Genomic DNA, 24,260 nt, shown 5'->3' with positions numbered 1-24,260 from the left:
TTCAAGTACCAGACGTGGGATAACTTACATGGGCAGCGTCAAAAATATTAAAGATTCTTCAATGTTTATAATGGGGGTTCCTAAGAGACTTCTTCCATAATTTTATCATCTGTTAATCTTGTATTATTACTTCAGATGTGGTTCTCCAAGAATTCCTCCCCCTCCTCTTCATTTATTTCTGTTAAACATGGACTTGTTTTTCTACTTGTGACAGTAAGAGTGGATACACCCGATTCTGATTGACAGATTCTGCATTACATGATTTTGTCCTTGGAGGACAACTTTTGTCAAGAAAGGCCAGATTTGAGGATGAAACTTGTCCGTGAGGAAGTCGATGGCAAAAGGGATTTAGTGGAAGAAAGATTTCTTCTGACTAGCCTTATTTCGGTAGGGCTCCGGCTGCCAGGTTCTCCCCAGAGAGGTGAACCATAAGGAAAGGAAACTATGTTTAACAGAGGGATACAGTTGGAAAGAAAGAAACATACTTTTAGAGGCATCAGCTCTGAATACCTTGAAACCACCACAGCTTTTAACCAGCCAGGCACTGTTAAATGAACGATTCTCAAAACATTACTTCAGGAATTTCAAGAGCAGGACGATTCTTTTTATTTTGTAATTGGAATTCTGAATATTCCAAATTATGTTTAATGACTTCTATTAATCACCAGTTCTCCAATTCCTCTTCACTAAGCTCTGACCTTCAGACTTGCTTTTAAACACATATATAAGAGAGAATCCTGCAATCTTCACTCCTAAGTGTCTGATTGCAAGTCTCTGAATTTGTTTTATCTTCTTTTATAAGACATGTCTGCTGGCCCAGACCATTAGGCCATATCTGTATTACAGAATATCTGCCAATAAAGTTGTAATAGCAAGTCTTCATTATGTGTATTTACTAGTGTGATTATTTATGCTTTTATTTATATGTGTATTTACATACACATACATACATATATCTATATGTAACACCCGTGCAATAGACCCTATAAAGGCAAAAGCACTGTACAACTAGTGTAACTGCATATTTTCTCTGACTTCTATCAAAACAAGGAAGTCACCAAAAATCCACCCTGAGCAAGCATGCCTACTGTACGTCTCACTCCCTCTCAGGCTTGGTACAGCGCGTATCGCCAGTATCTAAGCAGTAGATCTAAGGTCCCTGCTCGCTCCTGAGCATGACACATCAAGATGAGCACCACAGTGAATTTACTATTCCCTACTGTAGCTTTCCTTTAACAATCTTGTCAAAGCTCATTCAGCTTCAAGTATGGAAGCCCTGCTATCTTGCTTCTCATTTCTTCTACATCATGTCATCTAGAGGACAGCCATAGGAGTTTCCTTTATCCATCACGCTATGATTTTACCGCAGGGCTTGTTTACCTGAGGGGTACTTACAGCAATATTTGGTATATCTTCCAGCATTGTTTTGCCATGTTTGTGGCTTGTAGTTCCAACATAATTAATTTTTTCCATTTCTAAGGAACAGACAATGCAATTTTTGTCAGCTGGCCTTTTTTTCTTTTTTCAGTATGGATGATTTTTAAAAGGAACTTAACACAAATAAAATCAGGTCTTCTCCCACCTTACTAATAATCAATTCTTAGTTGCTTATGTGTGGGGGTGTACTGAAGGAAGGGAAGAGATACCTGCCCTTTACTACAGTTCAAGCATACAGTCATGCAATCAAAAATGTTGACATTTTTCCTTCAAAAATATTGTGATAGCATCACTACTTTCCTCTAAGGACAGAGGAAAGAGTTTCTTGACTACATGTATGTATAATTTACATTCTGCCTGAGGCATAGTAGATCTTGCCAAGCGAGCAGATCACACACAAAGAGATTCTGGTCTCAGTGAGACAGGTACGCCATCTGCTGTGGAAGATACAGAATAAAATCAAACACCATCTGAGAGAATAAAAAAAGTGTGTGAAAAAAACCACTTCTCATAAAATATTACTTCTCCTGGAGTTTTGGGGGTTTTTTTGGTGTTTTTTTGTTTTGTTTTGTTTTGAGTAAAGAAATTACCATAATTCAGGCTTTTAGCTCAAAACTCAGTTTGAAAAAACAAACATTTAAGGTCTCTTTTGCCCATTTCTAGGCTAAATCAAAAGAAGCCAAAAGGAGCCACCTGTAATTTGTAATGTTCAAGGGGCAGGGGGGAGGTTTCAGGAGGAATAAAGCATATCTGATCACAGACAGAGAGCAGTCCCAGCACCTCATTCCTCCCTTGTACAGTACCTTCTTTTAGAAGACTAGATTAAGTAGAAGTAGGCCAAGGTTTCCTCTCTGATTTTGGCCTAACAAAGCAAATTTTCCAAGGCTCTCTTTAAAGATCTTCCAGACTCAAAACCAGCAAGACAGAAATCTCCTACCTGGCCTTGCATCACTAGTCGTAGATAGCCTCTCCACTGATTGTATGAGCAAGACCTGGCTCATAGAGAAGAAAATCAGGATTTGCAACATCCCCAATCACTGCCAGAGTATGAGAGAGAAGAACATGGCCAGCTCCAAAGGGAACCGTGAAAGTTACAATTCTTTTGCCAGATACAAGAGTATGGAAATCTCGGCAGCACTTTGCCTGCCTAGTAAACTCCAAAATACATATGATTTAATGGAAGAAATACTTTGTTATTAATAGGGCTTCCTATCTCTTGCCACTATAAAGTTTAAAAGCTTGTAACCCCTAGGTGGCACTATACCATAAAGTAAAGCGTGTTTAAGTACTATTTTCCTCCTACAGATGGAGTTCTTACTTAAAATGTAAACTAGTGTAAATTTGAGTAGTTCAATGCAACTATTAGTCTCAGCTTGGTAATCCTCTTTTTCTCAATCTGTCTCTCAAAGTCAATAAAATATACTGCTGTGAACCTGATTTAAATACAGTATTTTTGCCTTCAGAGTGCTATGGAATATGTTTTCCTGGAGCATTATGGTGCATCACAAACAATTACAGTATTTGTTCTGTCTGTGAGCAGTGAATAAACCAGCCTAGGCTGTGCTCAATTTAGCAATTCACATGGAGCAGCAGGAGTAGACTGGCAGCTGTAAACAGCTGGCGCTGAGGTTCCTCACATCTCCAGTATATTCTCACACAGAGGTTATTTTGCAGCAGGTGTGAACCAGTATATTTTGCACCAGATTGGAACAAGCTCAGTACCACACATCTCCATTACACATTTTGAAACTCCCTGAACTAAAGCTCTCTCACAAAACTTCCAGGAAGCAGCAAGTTCCCCTTTCACCTGTCTCATGCAGATACGTTTCACACCAGCCTCCACTGTCTACATAAAAACTTCCCAGGTGGAAGGAAGCCCTCCAGTAGTTCTCTCTCCTGCAATTCCTGAGTGACACCGCTTTATTTGTTTCACACCCTGCTCTTCACTTCGATGCTGGAACATGCATTGCTTGGTGGCGCAGAGGAACGTCAACCTTCACCCTGCAGCCACAGTAGCAGTGCCAGGAAAATACCTTGAGTAAGGCCTTCTTACACCTTGCTTTCACAGACAAAAAAGAGAGGCAGCGTATCTTTCTGACAGTGCTTACCACTGTAACAGCTTTGCTCACAAACAGATGCTGAGCCTCGGAAACAAGCTTAGACAGCCAGAACCTCATCAACACCGGGATGTGGAAAGAGAACAAGAGGGTGTAAAACTTCTGAGAGTGGTGGAGGGGGGAGATTGAGAAACATAACGAACAATGGAGCATAAGAGGAATCATGCCACAATATCCTCAACAAACTTTTATGATTCCCCTTTTTGAAAAGAGGTGTTTGTCTTTTCCTCACATTATAGTACCTGATAAATAACTCATTCACGGCATCATTTACCTCCCCCTTCCCTCATTCTAGATCTGCTCTGATTTTGCTTGCATAAGGTAATGTTATGTATTTTCCCTCCATTTGGCTCTTATAATAGCACCGTTATCTTTTTCTGTTAATGGGTTTAAATCCAGGGATCGCCCAAATTGTGACATGTAAGGCTTTCCTAGAATATGAAACAAAAAATGGTTTTATATCATCTTTGTAATTTGTCCCTTCTAATGTCATCCAGAAGAAATTTATGCACCCAGTTATAACTACTCTGGAAATCAAGGCGATTGTGGAAGGAAAGCTATACACATACCACCCTGTATTTTGAGTTGTTTACCTTCCCGTAGAGAAGGCTAGCTTAGAGAACTTTGGTTTCCACTTAAACACTCAAATTGACAGAAGAGCCTTTATTTCAACAGAAGTATACTAAGGCCCAATGCATAATTTGCAGAGGGGCAAAATTTCCAGTGTTACACAGTTAAAAGCAAAAGGATCAGGTCTCTTGAACATTTTGTGACTACATCAGTGCCTTCTAGCAGAAGCAGGAACAGTTATTTGTAACAGTAGGATGTCTGCTGCATGACATGTGTTTATGTCCAACGTGTCAAGCACTACTTTATGCTGTTTCTACACTGCAGAGCACTTTGACACTTTCTGAGATGCAGAAATAGAAAGGGAATGCACCTGTGTCAAATCAGCGGCTTTGAGTAAACATTGGTTCTTTCCGCCCAGTCTTAAGAATTCTTCCAGTGCTGGTCCAAGCTGATACATACTTTCCTTTGTAGGGAAGTCTAAGGCTTGATGTCCTTGATATTGCAACAGTTACGAAGCTGGAGTTTATTGAGAAATTATGTTATGTTTCCAGGCAGGAATAATCTATCAATTGGAAAATAAAATAAGTAAATTTTCACTAATTACTTGCTTGTAGTAGTTATTATTCCCAGCACTTCTCCAGACATTCAGAAAGAGATGGTTTCTCTCTTGAGAAGTACAAAGCAATTCTTATTTCACTAGAGATACAAATGAAGTATTCCATGATTTCATGAAGTATTTCATGAAGTCATGATTCATGCTTTCATACAAATGAAATATCATAGAAATGACAAAGCTTATGTGAGACATTGCAAAAGCCAAAGAATGTGTTCAGTACGGTTTTTCTACGTGCACACAGTGCAGTAGAATCTTTGTGTATGTTCTCATTATGCTGCTTTTTTTTAAAAAAAAAATGTTATTTAAATTTAAAGTATTTTTTCCTCCAAAACATTTCAGAACTTAAGAACATAAGACTGAGCGTATTTTGTGTGTCACTCAATTTGCTGAAAGATGTTAAGATTATTCTGATGGAGTTGTTTTTTTAAGAGATAGGAGGTTTGTTTATCTATTCTTTTCCTAAAATAGTAGGCCTCTGTAAAACTTGCATCTAAATGCTTTCCTACTGCACATCTGCAGATCATATGAAGATATCAAATTTTTTTGTTTGTTTGTTGTGAAAGCCAACAGGAAATACAATACCCGGCTGGCAACTACCGTTGTTCTGTGTGAGACTGCAAGGTTCTGACTCAGGCAGTCGCCAATTCAAGTTCACACCTCAGTATTTAACAATACATGATTAAACACAAAGGTTTTATTAAATTTTAACTTGCTGTGTTACATACCAGAAATAAAATATTGTATGCGATCCCAAATGAATCCAGGACAAAAATCCCCATCCATATAATGTTTTCTTTACTTGTAAAGATCAATGCAGATTTCATTTTGTTTCAGTAGTTCCTGTTGGCTCTTCAAGTTCCAAATATATTTGACTGTAGTAGTAATATCTGAAAGCTATTTTAGCTTCTTTCTATCAGTCTTTTCTGCCTAACCTAAGTCAGTTGTAAATGCATGTGCCCTCAAAGGAAGGAGGAAAAAAGCATAATGAAAATAGTCACATGTTCCAAAATGTTAAAAAGATGGAAAGCTATTTAAAGAATGAAACGTCTCAAGAGCTAGAGAATCACTGTGGACTGACATATGGTAATCGTATGTCAGCATATGCCCGTGCTGCATCTACAGCATACATCCATTTGCTGAATTCTATTTGTGTCCAGAACTGTAGCAAGAAGATCAAGTTTCAATGCAGCTAGAAAAATGTAGAAGCATGATGATATTTTTAGTTTTCTGTAGAAGCAATCTTGCACATTATTTATTCTTTCCTTGCTCCTTTCCCTGACCTCAGAGACCATCCTGACAGTTAAAATAAATTTACTCACCTTACTCCATGTTAAATTCTCAGTGTCAGGAAAGATGGGACCAACACTAAGATTAACTATAAAACAAGCACCACCGAATTCCTGAAGTTTTTACTTTTTTTGGCCTCTATGTGAGAATAAATCTCCGATCTCTTCAAGCTACAGGGCGAAAAGATTCAAAGGATGCAGCACATACAAACGTCTGAAATTAAGAGAGAGGAAACAGTTTCAGCTCCCTACTCTGAATCTAATCATTTAATAACCTAACCACTGAGTCACTGTGTGTGTTTGTTTCTGATTTCTAGATCAGAAATCCCATTCTAAACCTGAGAAATCTCCCTTTGCCAAATTTTGTTGGGGTTAATATAATTTTAGTTTCAATGGATCAGAAATATTAAAAAAAGTGCTGGGAAATTTCCAACGTTAGCTGCAAACTAGCTGCGAGATACGAGCTAACCCCAATTCTCATGTTGTTTCCCAAAGAAACCTTCCTTCCCCCATCCCAAAGTTGAGGATAGCTGTTTGTGCTAGTTTTAAGGCCAATATTAGATCTGACAAACTATTATGTTTGGCTATTTCGGCATCTAGAAGAGTAGATTATTATGAGCTGCACTAACATTGATAATTAATAGTAATAATAGTGAATATTGTGTAATACTTGATGCATCTAAAATTTCTTCTGTTAATCATGTGTAAAACGAAAGCGAGCATTTTACTCGAAGGTACTGCGTGATTATGAAATAGGTTTGAGTGAGAAGAGCGACACAGCTCTATAACTTCCAAGTGTAATACAGTGTTGTCTGAGTTACATCGATAAAGTAAAGGAAGTATGTATTTTCTTTCTATGCAGAAACATGCAGTGAAGAATTTAGTTTTCTAGTTGTCAGAAGGTCAGGGAATTGATTCTCCTCTCAAAACAAATCCAAATAGTTTTGCCAAAGGAGTATCATTAGATTGACACTGCAATATTAGAGATGAGACATTCATCCACGTTTTTGAGTCTCAAGCATGAATGAAGGCAGCAGACCAGCGAAGCGATCATTTAATCGTTCAGTTTCATTAAATGGGACACAGGATAACTACATGTGTCAAGAGCTAGAAAAAGGAGCTACTTTTAACATGTAAAGTTCCTGGGATTAGACAGTCAGCAGAATTTCTGCCCAAGGATTGTTGCACTGAAATCTTTTGGAGGTTACTATCATAACAACCATGGTGGTGGCTGTTTGATGTTAACTGCAGTTTCTGCTTCACTGCATTACCTTGCAATGACATTAGCACGTATTTTACATTCTGTGAGGGGAATGCTTCCCTCCTCCTCTCTGCGGCTTAGAAACTGTGAAGAGATGAGATCTGACACTTGAAAATGCTGTAGTGCTGTGACCTCATTGGGATAGAGGATGGTCTTAGCGGATGCAGAAAATTCAGCTGCTCGGAGTATTTTTGCTTTGTCCAGCTGGCATCCTACCACCTCCAGTACGACCTAAAATACAAAGCTGCTTCCAGACAGCAATGCTTGACTTTACCAGCCTTGTCAAAGTTAATTGGATTTGTGACATGGTCGGAAGTTTATTTCTTGATTCTGTTGTCCCCTGCCTTACAGGACATACATGCCAGGGAAAACTACAGTACATCTAGCAAATACTAAAAATATGAAGAGATATGTGGACATGCTGTCAAAATTTTTAGGAACTAAAATTTAAAGCAATGCGTGATTAAAATATATTTTTTTGTTCCAATCTATGCCAACATTGTCACTTAGCTCCTGGTTTATCAAGATAATTAGAGCACTTACAAATATTTTTATTTAAATATATCCCTAGCTCTTTAGACAGTCTAATGTCACACTCCTTAGTTTGGTCAGGCATAAATGCCCAACTAAATCTTACTGTGGATGAACGTTATTTTGGGGAAGAATGCACATAAATCACAGAAATATGAGGTTACACTTCTGGTAAAATCTCTTAGTTTATTAAGCATTAGAAAAAACTTATACTGTTTATTAAAGCCACTGCCTACAGCCATAATTTTATTACACTTCCCTTTGTGTAATAACTTCTATGCTTTATATATGAGATGACAGTCTCAGGCTATAAAATAGCCCTTGTGCAATTCACTTTATAAATCTTTACTACTATTACTAATGTAATATTTTGCTGTAAACATTTTTAAATGCTAGAAAAAACAGCTCTCAATAACTGTGATAAACATTAAGTGATTTAAGTCAAATGCCACAAGAGAACTTCATTCGCATCTACTGCAAAAAGCAGGAGTTTGAGAGCAGATTCACTGGAAAGTATTTATTCTGATATGCAGTCTATCTGATTACAAAAGTTTTGGTTAGACAAGAGGCCCATACATCACCTTTGAGAACAGACACACACACACACTCACACCCAGAGCACACCACTGCAGAAGTCACAGTGGGTACAGTCTTTTCTTTGGGCTTGGAATAAAGGAAAATCAACCATGCTTTTGGGTACAAAGAACATATAGAAATAGCTGAACATTCATTTGTCTGTTAGCATGAGCTAAATTTCACAGATTTTATATGATATTAAGAGCAACAAGAGAGGGAGAGACAGATTTGACAAAGCAATTAAGCATAGGCTTAACTTTAAGTCTGTACCTAAATTGTCATGAAGTCAACAGCTATGCAGTTGGAGCTATGCCAGTATGTAGCTGACTATATGACCATCATGGTTTATTTTATATAAGCATGTTGTTAAGCTTGTAAGCAGGCAACTACTTTTCATCTGTAAATGTTGTGAAAAAAAAAAAAGTTACCAACATTTTTATATTGACTGGTGCAAAAGAATAATAAAATCAAAGAAAAACTACTTGTCATCATTTCAGCAAGAAACAGCGTGTATTTTTTATCTCAATTTCCTTCAAATTTTATTATTAGAATAGCTCTGATGCTTTCAATACACATAGAGCTGGACTAGCACAGAGACAAATCAACTGAGCTTGGTTTCATTTTGGACAGCTCACTGGAAGCATCTGCTAAATGCACAAGGCCAACCTTCTCCACCCCAGCATACTGTATTAGCTGAGAAATAGGAGAGAAATTTTTTTTTTTTTTTTAATTATAGTGCTTCCATCCTTTGTACTGATTTTGATGAGCCATTGGTCCAATTAAAGAGGGCCACCTTTGGTTCTTCAGTTCTTGCATTGCTAGATAACACTGTAAAAGCAAAAAGATTATCCACTTACGATTCTGAAACCATTATTCTACCTGACTAGGAACTTCAGGAATGGACTTACTAACTTCAGTGGAGCAAGGTATGAGGTAAAATTACTAAGTAAAGTTGCTGAAAAAGTTACTAACCTAAAGAAAATCTATCAGAATGCCACCTTCTACAGTATCATCTATTTGACAAATTAATGATAAGAAGCATTAATTATCTTATGCTCTAGTGTATTATGTTAATTAACAAATTCTTCATTAATTTTCCTTCAAGGTAATTAAAAAAAAAATTATCATCTCCAGGCAACAGTCTATAAAATATTTGGTGTATCACACTTGCTTCATTACATTAACATGTCTCTTTCAATATCATTATTTAACTTCAGTAAAATATAAATTTATTTATTTATATGGCATCTAGTAGCAATCTACACACAATAGCTGGAGGAGCAAAAGAAGTTCTTCTCCAACCACGTTTACTACTGTGGAATTTATTTATTTTTTGGAGTAAAGGTCTGTTGGGAAAGATAAGGTTTCTAACAAGCTATTTAAAACGCAGTGAACTATTAAAGAATAATCAGAAAAAGAAAGCAAAATTGCTGTGTGTGCTTTTATTATTTATTAACCTGTTTGAGTAACGGTTAGCACTTATTTTTATACAAATATGAAGAGTTACAATCTCCAAAATTTCACTAGCATTACTCTGTGCTATTAAATTGCACTGCTTTCAGCAGTAAAAATATAGGGGAAAAACTGTCAAGGTCAACAATCATGTACACATCAACATAAAGCTTATCAGCTTTTCTTTATTACGGTCCCTCCACAATACATTATTAATACCAAGGGTGTATTAACTACCATGAATATCTAGCCAATTAAAAAATTGCAAGTTAGTCCACAAGATATTGCTGAGGTCTGGTAGAATCTAAAATAAGATTAGATATTTGCAGGAGAAACATGAATGTCTGTTAAGATAAAAAGAAAACACAGAAACCCAACAAAACCTAACGCTCTATCAGAAGCCAAATTCCAACTTAAAAAGCAACATTCCTCTAGACATACTGTTGTGTTTTGTGTCATTTCTACATGAACTTCAGAAACACGACTGCTACTGAGTGATGTGTTAAATGCATCCATCCCTCTTTTCAGGTACAAGGTCTTCCTTCGTGACAGGAATAGGATGTCCACTTACAAAATTATTTCTTAGAAAACTACTAAAAGCTGGCACAAGGTAAAACAGACCTGAAAGTTCCTTAGTCTACCACCCTGCCAAGGCTGTCTGCGCAGCACATCACCCCACGACGATGGGGACCCTTTGGGTGGCACCTGAGAGGGAGTCCATCTGGCCACGCGCTCTGGAGCCTGCGGCCCTGGAAGTGCCACCATCCTTCACGCAGAGGCAGCTGCAGCTTTTGGAAGGCTGGGCAACCTGCCAAGAGGATGGGTAGATGAGCTGGCAGGGAACCAGCAAGTTTCTGGCAAAAATCCGACAAGCTTGGATTCCACAAGATTTCTTATTTAAAACATAAGAATGTTAGTTTCTGTTCACACCAAAGTACTAAATAGTTTCTATTACGAAGTGCATTTTGTAAAAGTCCATTTTCTCCCTCCAAAATACATGTCAATTAAAGTTGAACCTGACAGATTATCACAAAGTTCAGATAAAACCCACACATTAATCAATATATGCTTAATTAGAATAATCAGCACTGAAATAAGTAGAACCATACAATCTACCTGGTAAGTCCGTGTCATCTATTGCCTGCATAGTGCAATACAGTGAATTGTAAAAATTCTGCAACTAGTTCTAAGAGACGTTGCTGAAATATCACAAGCAGTGTATCTGCTTAACCGTGGCACTTCCTCAGGTAGGCTAGTGCCATGCACGGGCAGACATGGACTATAAAAATGGTTTATAATGTTATCACTCTCTCAAGTTTTTGGTGACTTCCCTTAGCTAGAATTAGTAAAAAGGGTAATGTGATCTCCCGATTTAGCTCAGTATGAAGCTGCCTCAGCACAAACTTTAGTCAGCCTCCAAAAGTATTTCAGATATTAAGTAGCACATATTAATGTTAATGGAGTTATATTGCTTATTGCATCCAAGGAAGAACCTTCAGCTTGCATTGTGCAGAGTTTGCTTACATGTTTAGAAGAGCAGCAAAATCTACAGCCCTCCATTGCCAAACAGTATAATAATTAAGTAATTAAGTAACAACTACTTAGCTTCTGGAATAGCTAAAGAAGTTTAGCAGCCTTTCTGTGTAAACCATTATTTTGGGACTGAAGGTTGAATCCACACTGATGAATCCAATTTTCCTTCTGCACTTGTGTCAGTGCTTTACACTCTGACCAGCTGGCTGGCAAGCCGTGACCCAAGTACATATCGCTTTACAGTCGGGAGTTCATTATAAGGAATGCTGACAGTTGCCCTCTGTGAGTACCTACGTCTCAGTGCATTTGGTTTTCTATATTCCCCCTTCATCGTCTCAGAAAAAATGCAGGATTTACACACCCACCTAAGTATTTTTTAGCCTGAGGCCTATCACTTGGGAGCAAAGTAGCTTTACGCCGTGTTATATTCTTTCAGCTCTTAAGACTGCTAGAACCAGTTCCAGCTGTTATATACACTCTAACTCCTGCTTTTTTGCAGGAACCTAAAGAATCTGTTAAGGAAGGTAGAAATCGCTGTAGCAAAGAAGGATCCACATCAGGTATTCTGTCCTTTGCCAACAAGAAAATACCAGCATGTATGATATCCTTTTGCAACCTGATAATTCTGTTGTACCAGTACAAGACTTCAGAGAGAAAATACATGGCAAAAGACAATGAAAAAGGAAAAGCGTTGTCTCTAAGTTTTCATTTTATATATTCCACAATTTAACTTCTTTGACCTAGGAAGAAGGTGAAGGCCAACTCTTCTTCCCCAATAGCCAGCAAGAATAATAGAGCATAGAGGTAGTCAGTATACATTTTAATGTATTGCTGTTCTGTGCACTCTCTAGAGCAACAGAAGAAACTGCATTCCTTGTAAGGCTTCCACTGTAGTGATTCTCATCTGTTTGGCTGGCTTTCTAATAATATCTAGCAGCATCCAGCATATATGCTCATACTGTACTAGAACATAACTAATTCTTTAAATGTGGAAAAGATCCACACGGCCTTTTCTACAGGTATAAATATACCTTTATTTCATGCATTGGTTTAAGCTGAATTTCTTTTTCCACCTTGTGTTTTCTCAGTCACTGACAGTTTTCAGGAGACAAAGCAAATGCTGATTGTCTATGGGCTGTAAGGGAAAGCAGCTGCTAGTTATAACAGGGGCTTCAAGAGCACTTGGTCAACCTGAATCTTCATAGAAGGTTTAAGTACCTCCAGACTGTATTACATCTGTCAAAGCAGCAGCAAATACAACATAAAATGTAGAGTAGGTCCAATTTTTACTGTGTCAGTAGAATCAGCCTGCAGTTATTTTTAACTGCCTTGGAAAGCTTAGCAGGCAGATACAGTTAATCCTTGAAAGGATTTGCAGGTATTCATAGCTTAATAAGTAAGCATAGTGGATTAAGCCAATAGAAGATTGTAGACAGTCAAAGACAACCTTTACATGCTAACATTTAAAAAATTAAAATAACGGTTTCTTCTATATACTTTTTCCTGACAATCACTCTCAATTGTCCGTAGGTGCCAGAATCCCATATTCTGATGAAATAAAAATGTTAATTAGAGCCATTAAACTCAACATGTGTGATAATTAAATCATCAAATAGCAGTGCGTTTCTGTTGTCTTGTTTTCCCATTATCCTATGAAGCCTTTGAAAAGCAGAACTACATCATGAAAATGAATTAAAAATGCATCTACTTATGCAGTAAATAAATAATTAAACTAAAATGGTAAAAAAATCATTTTAGGAAGAAGGAAAAAAGAACGAGTGATTTTTTTATAGGTCAGATTTTACATTGCTTGTATTCTTTTCTTCATAAAGAAATATTCACACTAAGAAGGTATCAGGATTCACTGACACAGGCTCAACTGAGAAATCTGGACCCTGCAATATATTCATAAATCATGTGGGAAAGTATACACATAATAAGACAGAAAAAAAATCAGATGACACAAAACTACTAGGATGAGGAAATATAAAGCTGGCTATAAAAAGCTTCAGAGGATGGTTCAATACTGAATGGGTGCTAAAATGCCAGAGGCTATTCAGTGTCAGTAAGTGTAATGCACATCAAGACAGGAAGGGAAAATACACATATACATATAAACACAGGGTGTCAGTCAGCATCACCAGGAAAGAAATCTGAAAACATCTGATGCTTAGAGAAGCAAACAGAAACTTAGGAATTATTTTAAAATTAACAGAGAAAAAATGCAAAAAGTCTGCCCAGTATACATTCAGGCCACAGACACACTATGAATACTATATGCAGTTTTAGTCATTCCATTATCAAAGAGGTTATAGTAGAATTAGAAAAATACCTGCAGAAGGATATGATAGAAATGTATTAAGTCACGAATTTTATGAAAAAGGTGAGCTGGGAACAGTTATTCACTAGTTTTCATAATACAAATATCAGAATGCATGCATATTTTTTGGTAATAATAAGCTAAATTCATATTCATTAGATATTGCAAGGCCCAAACCGTACATGGATCAAAAAAATCATGACTTCATGAATTCAGCAGTTCTATTCAGTAGGTCAGCAGTAACTATTAAACAAAAGAGTGTCCTAGCCACTGCAGGCTAGAAGAGCATGATGGAAAAAACACTGTAAGCATGACTGCCTCTGTACAGTTTTTCTGTAGGTATCTACTAAGACAGGATACTAGGTTAGGTGGACTTTTTATCTGGCTGAATTCAGCAGTTCTCAAGTGCTCATGACTAGAATGACTGAAATCATGATGTATTTTGTTTGGCATATTTTTTTTACAAGAAATTTGACCAGGATCTCCCTGGTTCTATCACTGCTATTTAAAAAGAATCAAGATGAAACAAAATTGTTTCATTAACTGGATAACTAAAGAAGCCTAATTCCCTACACCTTTTTAAAGTTATATATCTGGCTACCAGAGACCCCACTCCTTTCACGCCTCCACTCTGTTAACTGAAATACATATATATATATACAGTAGTTGAAAAATATGTACAAAGATAAGGGTCAAATATTACTCCACAAAGTTAGAGTAATTAGGACCTTGCTCTTCCCAGTTTATTCAGTAGTGGCATTTATTGCTGACTCTGCCACTTCAACAGAATTGTGAGACACCAGAACATAAGGCTAGAAAGGAACCCCTGAATCACTGCAAATGACCCACTCTTACACTTGCAGTTGTATCACTTAATCCTTTTCAGAAACTGACCAAATCCCCTTTTGCAACTACTTGATCAGATGGTGAAGTGTCTCTGCCCTGGGAGAAAATCCTTTTTTGATTTTTAGACTCAGTGTATTCCTAGTCAGTCAGTGATTTATGCTGTTCTACTAACACTGTCCCTTAATTTAAACAGAGCTTTACCCCTCTGGCGGTACATTCAGAGAAAGAAATCCTATCTTCTGTTAATGCTCATTTTGCCTGGCTAATCAAGTCAAGCTCAGTTACAGCACACCCATCTTACAACACGGTCTGCAACGTGAAGCATTTCAAGCTGATTGGGACACCATGCCAGTCAGGGCAGCACACTGCAGACACTCTAAACATGCAAGCCCCTGGTTCTAAAAGCTGTATAGATATGTTGGCACATTGCTTTCAAGCTGACATGCCCTGTCACCAAGACAGCCAGTCTTCCTCAACATGTACTCAATGCCAAACTAATGTGGCTGTACTAATTAATTTCTGGAAATAAGTCTAGAGGTGGTTAGATCAATTATTTCTAATACCATCCTTCACTGTGTAGTGTAATTATGTCCTAATCTCACATTGTACACTTCTAATCCCATGGATCACCATATTCCTTCTCCTCACTGACTCTGTACTGATTTGCCTTTCTGGAATGCATGATTTCCATGCAACAGACTCTAATTTTTTCATACATATCAAAGTCTATGATGAGTTTTGACACGCAAACTGAAAAGATTTTCAGAGTTTGCACTGCCAGATTTGCTGGAATGCCTAGCCCTACAAGTCACCACAATGACTCTAAATCTTAGTGACAATTCTATTATGAGAATGACATCACTTCTTATCGTTTTGGAAGAAACATCTCCTTAATATAGTAGTGGCAGATAACTGGTATCATCATCACTGAGTTCCTAAGATATATCAGAGAAGGGAAGAAATGCAGTTAAAACAGTAGGAAATTAAGATTGACAGCACTTGACAATGGTTCTGTACTTTTTTTTTTTCCTTTTTAAAAAACAGTCTCTTAACTTCTCACATGTTCCAATCTTTCCCCTATACAATCCAATCTGCTTAGCTAACCTGGACATCTTTCATTCTTCATGGTTTCTCTGGCTCTGTTCCACACTGCAGATTTATTACTGCGAGTCACTCGTACTAACAGACACTGCACAGAGAACATGGTTTCAGGAAGCCCACCACTTACCTGACTGAATGCTTCACTGTCAAATTAGTTAGCACTTCTTTTGAATTGAGGAAGGGCAGGGGTCTAGAAGGATCTAGGAACAATTGCTTGGACAGTAGACTCTCTCCTGACACAAGCATGAAGGGAAGACCGGCACAAAGATCAACACAAATCTTAGAAAAGGATTTGAAGGCAGAAAAGGGCTCCAAAACACAGGGATCTACGAAGAGATTTATCACAAAACAACAAAAACACAAGAAGCTCCAGGACCCTAATGGCCTAGAGTGACATGGTGGATGAGACGATGAGGTACATTCATATCTTATAATTAGAAATGGTGAAAGGAAAAGGAGTGTGAAACACACAGTAGATTAGGAGAAATGACATCCTGAAAAATATTTAAAATTGAGATTTGTTTAAAAAAAAACGTGTGGCTTTCTGCACAAATTTAAATGTAGTTATTTAATATAACCACATAACAATAATAGCTGTATACGCATATTTATTCTTATGAAAGCAAGGCAAAATATTACTATAAGTCAAATATGCAGACTATATGTATTTACCACAATATGAAACCACAAAATGTTTAGAGTAATTTATAACGGCTACAACTTGCAGTCTTTAACATATATATTGGAAATCTATAACACATTTCTGAAATCAGATATGTAATCAGAGAGAGATACCTGTATTTGCTTAGTGGCGGAAGCAGGGCAGTGGTACTTCCTCCTTCCCTTTCTGCCATCATGATGGATGTCCCATTGGCACTGTACCTGGCTTCTGTGTTCCTCACATGTTGAAGCAATGAATGAATAAGAGAAAGCAGCCTGCAGAAAGTCTCTGTGTTTGACTATCCTTTCACACTCATTCTGCCTTGCTGCAATACCTCTGGCTTAAGAGAGTTTTCACTTGATTTAGTTCAAGTCAAAAGAAGAATCAGCCCCACAACGTACCTCACCACCCCTGAATCCCTATACCTATGCAAGAAGGTATGCTGATACTATGTTCCTGTCTAGCATATTGAATGTTTTTCTAAAGGAAAGGCAGTCAGAGATTTCAGATGCAATTTGAACGTAATGGGATGTGAACCAGACAAATTCTTCAACTGAAGTGCCACTGTTAATCTCTTTCCAAAACGCAGAGCACTGAATTAATAACCATCAACATTCATTTAAAAGCCTTCACAGTACCTAGCTAAAATACTTTTACTGTATTCCTACAGTCAGGGGTCAGCAAGTGCCCACCATAAATCATCATCATAAAGACAGATGCTAAATCGGCAGTTTGCAAAGAATTTGGAGAAAAAAATACGCAAACAAACCCCACAACCCTCAGTGAGAAACAGAATGCTGGACAACTATAAAAAAAAGTTTTTTGACAAAAAAAGTCTGAATTTCTTATAGGATATGCCATGATGAATAAAAGAAGAATCTTTCTTTCCTTTCTTTTCTTTGATACTTCTACTCACTCAGGTATTCTTGCTGTGATTCAGTTCCACAGCACAGCACTTCCTGAAGTAAGATTTGATCCTTCTTCTTTACACTGGCAAGTTTCTTACCAAAGTAATGAGAAACTCTTTTTTTATTAGACATGAGGTGCAAGATTCATTATTTTACTGTGAGTAAACAGATCTCTAAAATATTTTGGTTTGTTTTTTAAATTTATTTTATTTTTATATAAAAGCCTGAATCACATACTTTTAAACACAGATAAAATTAACATTATTTTAAAACTCCAGTTAATCCTCAGATCCATCCATAGACCTGCTCTCATCATATAGGGATTAAGAATTAAACTGAGGCCTTTCACTTGAGCGTAGCTTTACTGAGCGAAGAGCAGGGGGGTAAGAACCTGGGAGGGTGCTGTGAAAGGGACAAGAGCAGAGCATCTGTTCCTGCGTAGATTTTTCTATCCTCCCACATGTAAAAGGGAGTGATGCTTATGAAGCATGTACAGTGTTTACTTTTAACCAGTCAGGCAAAGGGCCATCACATGGCCCTGCCCCATTACTCTCTTATCTCAAGGACAGCTACAAATGCCTGGTGCCAAAATCTGATTTTCTCCACTCATGACTTGAATCTTTTTTTTTCTTCCTCTTCTTAAATGTTGCCTTATATCTTAAAAGTTTCTGGATAATACATCTTATTGGCACTCTGGGTGCAGTTCTGCTAATTGTTTTTGCATGTAACATCTCTTAATACAACATAAGGATAGATTTCTTCAGGACTTAAAAGTCGAAAAACCCAAACCCAGGCTTCTTTTTACTTTAAAGAACCTTTAGAATGCTGTTTACTGGATGTATTATTCCTTTAAGGTTTGCTTTTAAGTGAGAACTCTTACTGCCAACTGCCAGTATTTCCCCTCTCATTACATTAATAACTTTTCTTAAAAAAAAAAAAAAAAAAAAAAAAAAAAAAAAGCATCCTAAACCACTGTGAGGCTATTCTAAGGCAATTCTCCATACTGCCATTTTTGTTCATTGTCTACTTGGGCTGCATTTTTCTATCAATTCACAGAGAGTAGAGTACAGGTTAGGCTTACATTCATAACTTGATCATACTAACCAAAGTCATCCATTTACACAGTTCTGAGGATGAGGATCATTTTAACAAGCAGTTTCACTGAAAAGAACATCATCCTTATCAGAGGTATCATTCACAATTCAAAGGAAGATAAATATGGAAAAGAGTATCTTCCTCCAACATATGAAACAACATACCACTTGGTTAAAACAGCAATTTCTAAGGCAGTAGTTTAAGGAAGTGTGTGTGTGTGTGTGTGTGTATATATATATATATATATATATATATATATATATGTATTTCTGAACTCTGTAGACCTTCAGTAACTAGACATTTAATTGGAAAAATTGAGAGAATTGCATTGGTTTGTGTAAATAAACAAAATATTCCAAAGTTTTTGCTTTTTAATGGATAGCAAACTGAAAATATAGATGTCTTTTGGTAAGTAACAAGTAGTCTCTCCTCTGACAAGGCAGGATAAGACTGGAGTAGGTTTCAAAATCATTAAAGCCACTGAGATGATGAAAACCTAGATCCAGTACCTTTAATACAATACCCACATAACCAGAATATTTCTTTCCAAAGTTAAGCACTCTAGAATGATTACTTTAGTGGCAGCTGAAAATGTTCAGTGCCTTCAAAGGAGAACTCAAAATTTTTAAACAGTCCCTTTTAAGGTTTTTATAAATAGTGTTGGAAATACCATCCAAGGACTGGGCCACAGGGAAACAACCAATTAGAAGCCGGTCTTGTAGAGCTCACAACAGATCAGTTAGGAGGCAGTTTGGCAACTCCTGCATAAAAGGGCATATTTACATAAATTATTGCAAGGTAGCTCGAGTACAGGTTTACACTTTTTTAGCTACTTTGCAGTAATTGTCTCTATGAACACTCTTATTTTGCAGTAAATGGAAGATATCTTATTTCATTCCTACTGAAGGCAGAGCAAATACAAATTTCTTCACATATACCTTGAGATAACATGCATGAAGTAGCTACCACACCACAAACACACATCCTTCTTTGTTTCATGGTAACCTATCCAAGTAGCCATGACATCTGACAATCAAAAAGCCAGTATAAAACAAACCAACTACTTGAGAAGAGTCACTCAGCTCCCTGAGGTAAAGAGGTGATTTAAGGGAGCAGAATTGTAAATAATGCACAAGGAAGTATCTGCTGCTGACTGTCTCTAAAGTGTTGGAGAAACTATTCATCTGTGGTGGGGTTTCTCTTCTGAATAAACAGTACTGCATTAAAAAAAATTAGCTAAGACATTTCTCTCTTTGAAGAAACTCAGACCAAATGATCAATGATACTCACATCGTGTAGACCTGAAAGAGCCGAATGTGCCTAGAGACGGAATACACCTGGTCTCCCAATGGGAAGTAAGGGCATGCAGCTGACCAGATCCTGCATAGTTATGATCTATAAATGCATGGCAAGCACATATTTTTTAATCATCAGCCAGACATGTAAAGCACATTTTAAATCCCACCGATTCCAAGTAAATTTCAGGGTGTACCTGAACATGTTTAAGGTGCTCTCTTGCATCTGCTGCAGAATGGCAACAAATTTAGATTAAAGAAATACAGCTTTGTCTCTGTGAAATAAAACAGTCATTGTCTCCTTTGCACCAGGTCATAATACTCTGCTTCATAAAATTAGTTAGCCCTGCACAATCTTAAAAATTTACAGTGCAGTATGTAGAAAATAAATTTAGAAGTGGTACACTGCTGCATGGTCTGCAGAGCAACCAGCAAAAAACATTATTGGCTGAATAACAAGACTTATACTTGGTAAAATGATACACAAAACTGGTCATAGTCTAATATTTCTTATTGATTGATCCCATTAAGTCTCCTGAAATGCATTTGTTATTCCTAAGTATTATCCATACAGTTTATATTAACAAATTTCAGCTCACAGATTGAAATATTAATTCTGTGTCACTGTTATCCACTCGCAATTTGTGCTACTGTCAACTATTCAGCTAAGTCATACAATTATTTTTTTTTCATTTCCTGACAATGACTTGAGCATTGCAAACAAGAAAATAATCAGTAATTCACTTTCAGGAATAAGTTTCAGATGACTAGCTGCTAATACTACAAAAAAGGCACTTTCAAAAATCATTACTGTCTTCATGCATGCTGTCTGAATGTTAATTGCACACAAATTCAGATCAATAAATAATGGCAAATCACACTTGTCTTACTCTTTTTAAGGTTTAGTTTTGTACTTTTTAATAAACTACAGCCAAAGGCAACAAAACATCTTGTTGGAAATTCTATGTATTCTGCTTCTTTGTTGCTGCCTTTTCAAAGGGATGCTTTCCGCACAGTGAACTACTACTACGCATTTAGCACTGTGACCTTTATGATTTTGGTTTCAACAACAAAGTCAACGTTGATAAGAAGACAGTTTTGCCTTAAGGGCAAAATTTCTCTAACAACCCAAAATGGATCTTTTAAATGTAATTGAACTATAACCATTAATTTCCATCAGCTTATGAAAAAAACGCCTTCTAAATTTGCAACCAATTTTATAGTATTTGGCCTTGACAATACATGCAGGCAAAGAAGCTGGCCAATTACTTTTTAGATTTCATACAATGCTAACAGACAAAAGTTTATACGTGAAGAGAGACAGCCAACAAGGAGTCCCTGTGTTAAGAACAAGCAGAGGGGTACAGAATAATCAAAGCACATCAGAAACAGAAAAGGCACAGAATAGGAGAGAGACCAAGACTCCATTCCTGCAGTCACTAACCAGCTGTGCACAGGAGGTGTCTTTCCCTGTTGGTCCCTCCTTGGTCAGCACGGCAGAGCTAGCTCACGACAACACAGCTGACTCCCTCTCAGGGTCTGCACGTTGGCATCACCCCAGGGCAGCTGACAGAGGGATGCAGATCATGCCTGTATTAGGAAACAGCATTATTTTGCCAGTGAGATGTTGTTGCGGTTTGCCCTTACGCATGCATGTGGTTAAGCCATTGGCAATGTTTTTTCAAATTAAAACCATTGCTAACAATCAACAGCTGAAACAATATTATTTCTCATCAAGGTGGACTGACCAGATTCTTCATTATCTTTGTCTGTCTTCTACACCCACCTCTACAAGTGTAACAGTGACTGGGTATAAGATACTATCAGATCAGAACGGTAGTTTTTAGTAAGAAAACATACTTTAAAACTTACAGTTTGATAGTCAGGGAGGACCTTATATATAATGTGTCTGTATAAATAGCTACAAGTTGAGCGAGATTGGAGAAAATGAGGCTTATGTGTTTGCTGGGCATCATTAACATCAGTTCCTGTTCACAGTTACCTTTTGGAAAAGGCTGCATGGAACGGTTGTTCCCATACATTCACAAGACCATTTTGCCAGACAGAAAATTATTTTACAGTGGAGGAAAGGAAATAATGTCTTACTGATTTCCCACCCCCCCTTCCTATGGTTGCTTCATCTTTATTACAGGCTTTTCCTAAATTTCCTCTTCCTATCACGCTGCACAGCTAACCCTATGAATAATTTGAGATACTGTATCAGCATACTGCACAGTAGATGAAGACTTGATTCCCTCAACATTTTTGTTTCCATCTTGGTTTTTTTTTTTTTTTTTTTTTAAAACCTAACCTGAGAGTATGATGACCAAGCATTTCCATTTTCACCTTCTGCTCTGCAGCTTCCGAGAGAGAAATAAAATGGAGAGGAGGTAGAATAGGAGGGAGGGATTGCTTGTGGTAGAGCTAGCAAATATACCACACAACCTTCATCAGAACTGTCAGGTATGACAATCTGGTAAGTGAATCCTAAGAGAATTTTGATTGTACACATCTCTCTAAGGCACACAGCAAAATCCTCCATTACAAGAGGATGAAACAGTGAAAGCCACCTTAAAAAGACTCTGTTGTGAATGAATGTCAGGGGAAGGAGGAGGGGAGAAAGAAAATAGGTGGACTCTCTTTTGCTGTGAATTATCTTTAGTAGGTTTACAATCATCAGATCATTTTTTTTTCCAGCTAGGAACATTAGCCTCTATAAAAGCAGAGCAGGAAAATTGCACCATCTTTTCTCAACATCAATATGTTCCCTACTCAGCACAAAGCAATATGCTCTTCTTATCATTCTTCCATGTAGCCTTTTATTTTCTACTACTTTCACGTATTTAAATATTACTTGCTGTCATACACATTCTGGTTTCAAAAAAATCCTAGGGGAATATCATTTACATACCTCAATTTAACATAGCTCACATGCAAAAAATATGATATGGAACATCATTTAAAATAATAAGCAACGTGAAGTAGCTTAAAACTCTTGTTATTTTCAGTGCCTTTGAGTGACATGGTAAAAGCTAAACCATTGAAATTTATATATTTTCCACTTTTTACTACAGCTTCACAAAAATATCAAGACCACACACCCAGACAAATAGCAATCTATTTGTCAAATTGTGCTAAAACCAATGTTATCTGTTTTGATTGAAATAGGTAGCTAAAGTTTGGACTCTTGGAATTTGTTTCGGTTAAGAAATCTATTACAGAACCTGTTTTTTGTTTGTTTTTGTTTTGTTTTTTCCTTTCTCTTAGAACTGCAACTTGACCTACAGCCTAGCTGATCTGTTTGCTGTCAGTGAAAGGACATTCCCACCCCACTGCTTTTCAAATTCAAACTCCTTCTTCCTTCTGCTCCTTATCTCCTTACTCTCCAGTCAGTTCTGTTGCCCACCATTTGTTATGGCTATAACACTCCTCAAACTCTTTCCACCAGCCGATTCAACTCGTTAAACTGGACGAGTTCTTCTACCTTTCTAGTAGTCAATTTTCTGCTTTTTTAGTGATTTAAGTCAGTTGACCCAACAAGGATGAAAACCAGAGATAACAGAAGAAGGAATTCATCGCAGGCCATATGGAGAGATGGGAAAAGAGGGGAGCAGAAACTCCCTCTTTCAATTGTGTGAAGCTAATTTGCTCTGCTCTCTTGGGAAAACGTAGGGTTACGCAGCAAGTGGGGGATTTTTTTGTGGCTTTTCAGCAGCAGCCCTGCATTTGGTGCTCACTGTTTACTTGGTGACACATTTCCACCAAAACTTTGCCAGTTTTCTGCATCTGCATTCTGTTCACAACAAAATACTCCCAACCAATAACTGTGCATGTAACAACAAGTACCTGTAACTTAGTATATGGCTACTGTTGTTTTAGCTATTTTATACCTAAAGGACCTTACTGGAATTTACTTTTATGAATGGTGACCTGCAAGTTCCAACATCTATTCTCTACTAAAACAACATATGAAGGGAATGTCCACAGTTTGGGTTGCAAAGCAACAGAAAGCCACTGAGAGAAACATGTGGTTTAAAAAAATGGTTCATTTCTTTCCTATTTTAAATCATTACTTAAAAAGCAGTCTTTTCTGGGGAAAAAAAAAAAATAAACACAGCTGTAAGAAAAAACTGAAGTACAAACTGCTAGCATACCTAAATTTCTAATATCGTCACTACCTTTCTATATATCCAGAGGCTCTGGGAATGTACATCCTTTGTTTGGAAGGGAGGCATACAAGGAAATGTCCTATGTTACGTTTTTCCTGAATAGAACGGACAAAACTCATCCATCAAATTTTTATGGAATGTAAAACCGTTCATGTTACCCTAGCAAACACGTTACCTCTGTGAGGGAAAAGACTACATGCTTGCTTGCTTCTTCTGAGACTTCTAGCAAGAGTTGAGTTGTGAAAGCGCTGGTGATTTGACCGAGTTTTTTGCCAACTCTAAAGCAATACATAGGAGAGGAGAACAAGTAACAGGCAGGCCTCTCGGAAAACATAAAACCATTAAGTCCCCCCCAAAAAAGGTATGTCTCACCCCTAGCCGCACTTACTTTTTTTGGATGCAAGGTGCTTCCCTCAGGGCTGGGGCTTGCCTAAGGGACAAACGGCACTCCGCACGCAGCCGCCGCTCCCGGCCCCACAGCAACAC

At 37.4% G+C, this 24,260-nt stretch overlaps 1 long non-coding RNA gene across 1 annotated transcript; it reads right to left on the bottom strand.

The window, feature by feature from the left end:
• Positions 1-4,221: 4,221 nt before the first annotated feature.
• LOC116961177 lies at positions 4,222-24,250 on the bottom strand. The gene is made up of 4 exons (XR_004406864.2): positions 24,163-24,250; positions 21,050-21,195; positions 6,060-6,240; positions 4,222-4,686 (listed from the first exon to the last, which is right to left on the bottom strand). It is a non-coding gene; the product is annotated as an uncharacterized LOC116961177 (long non-coding RNA).
• Positions 24,251-24,260: the final 10 nt, after the last annotated feature.

This window comes from Tyto alba, unplaced genomic scaffold (genome assembly GCF_018691265.1).
Source record: "Tyto alba isolate M040663 unplaced genomic scaffold, T.alba_DEE_v4.0 Super-Scaffold_46, whole genome shotgun sequence".
Lineage (NCBI taxonomy): Eukaryota > Metazoa > Chordata > Aves > Strigiformes > Tytonidae > Tyto > Tyto alba.
The sequence above is the reverse complement of the archived record's forward strand: the minus strand, read 5'-3'. Positions and strand labels throughout refer to the sequence as shown.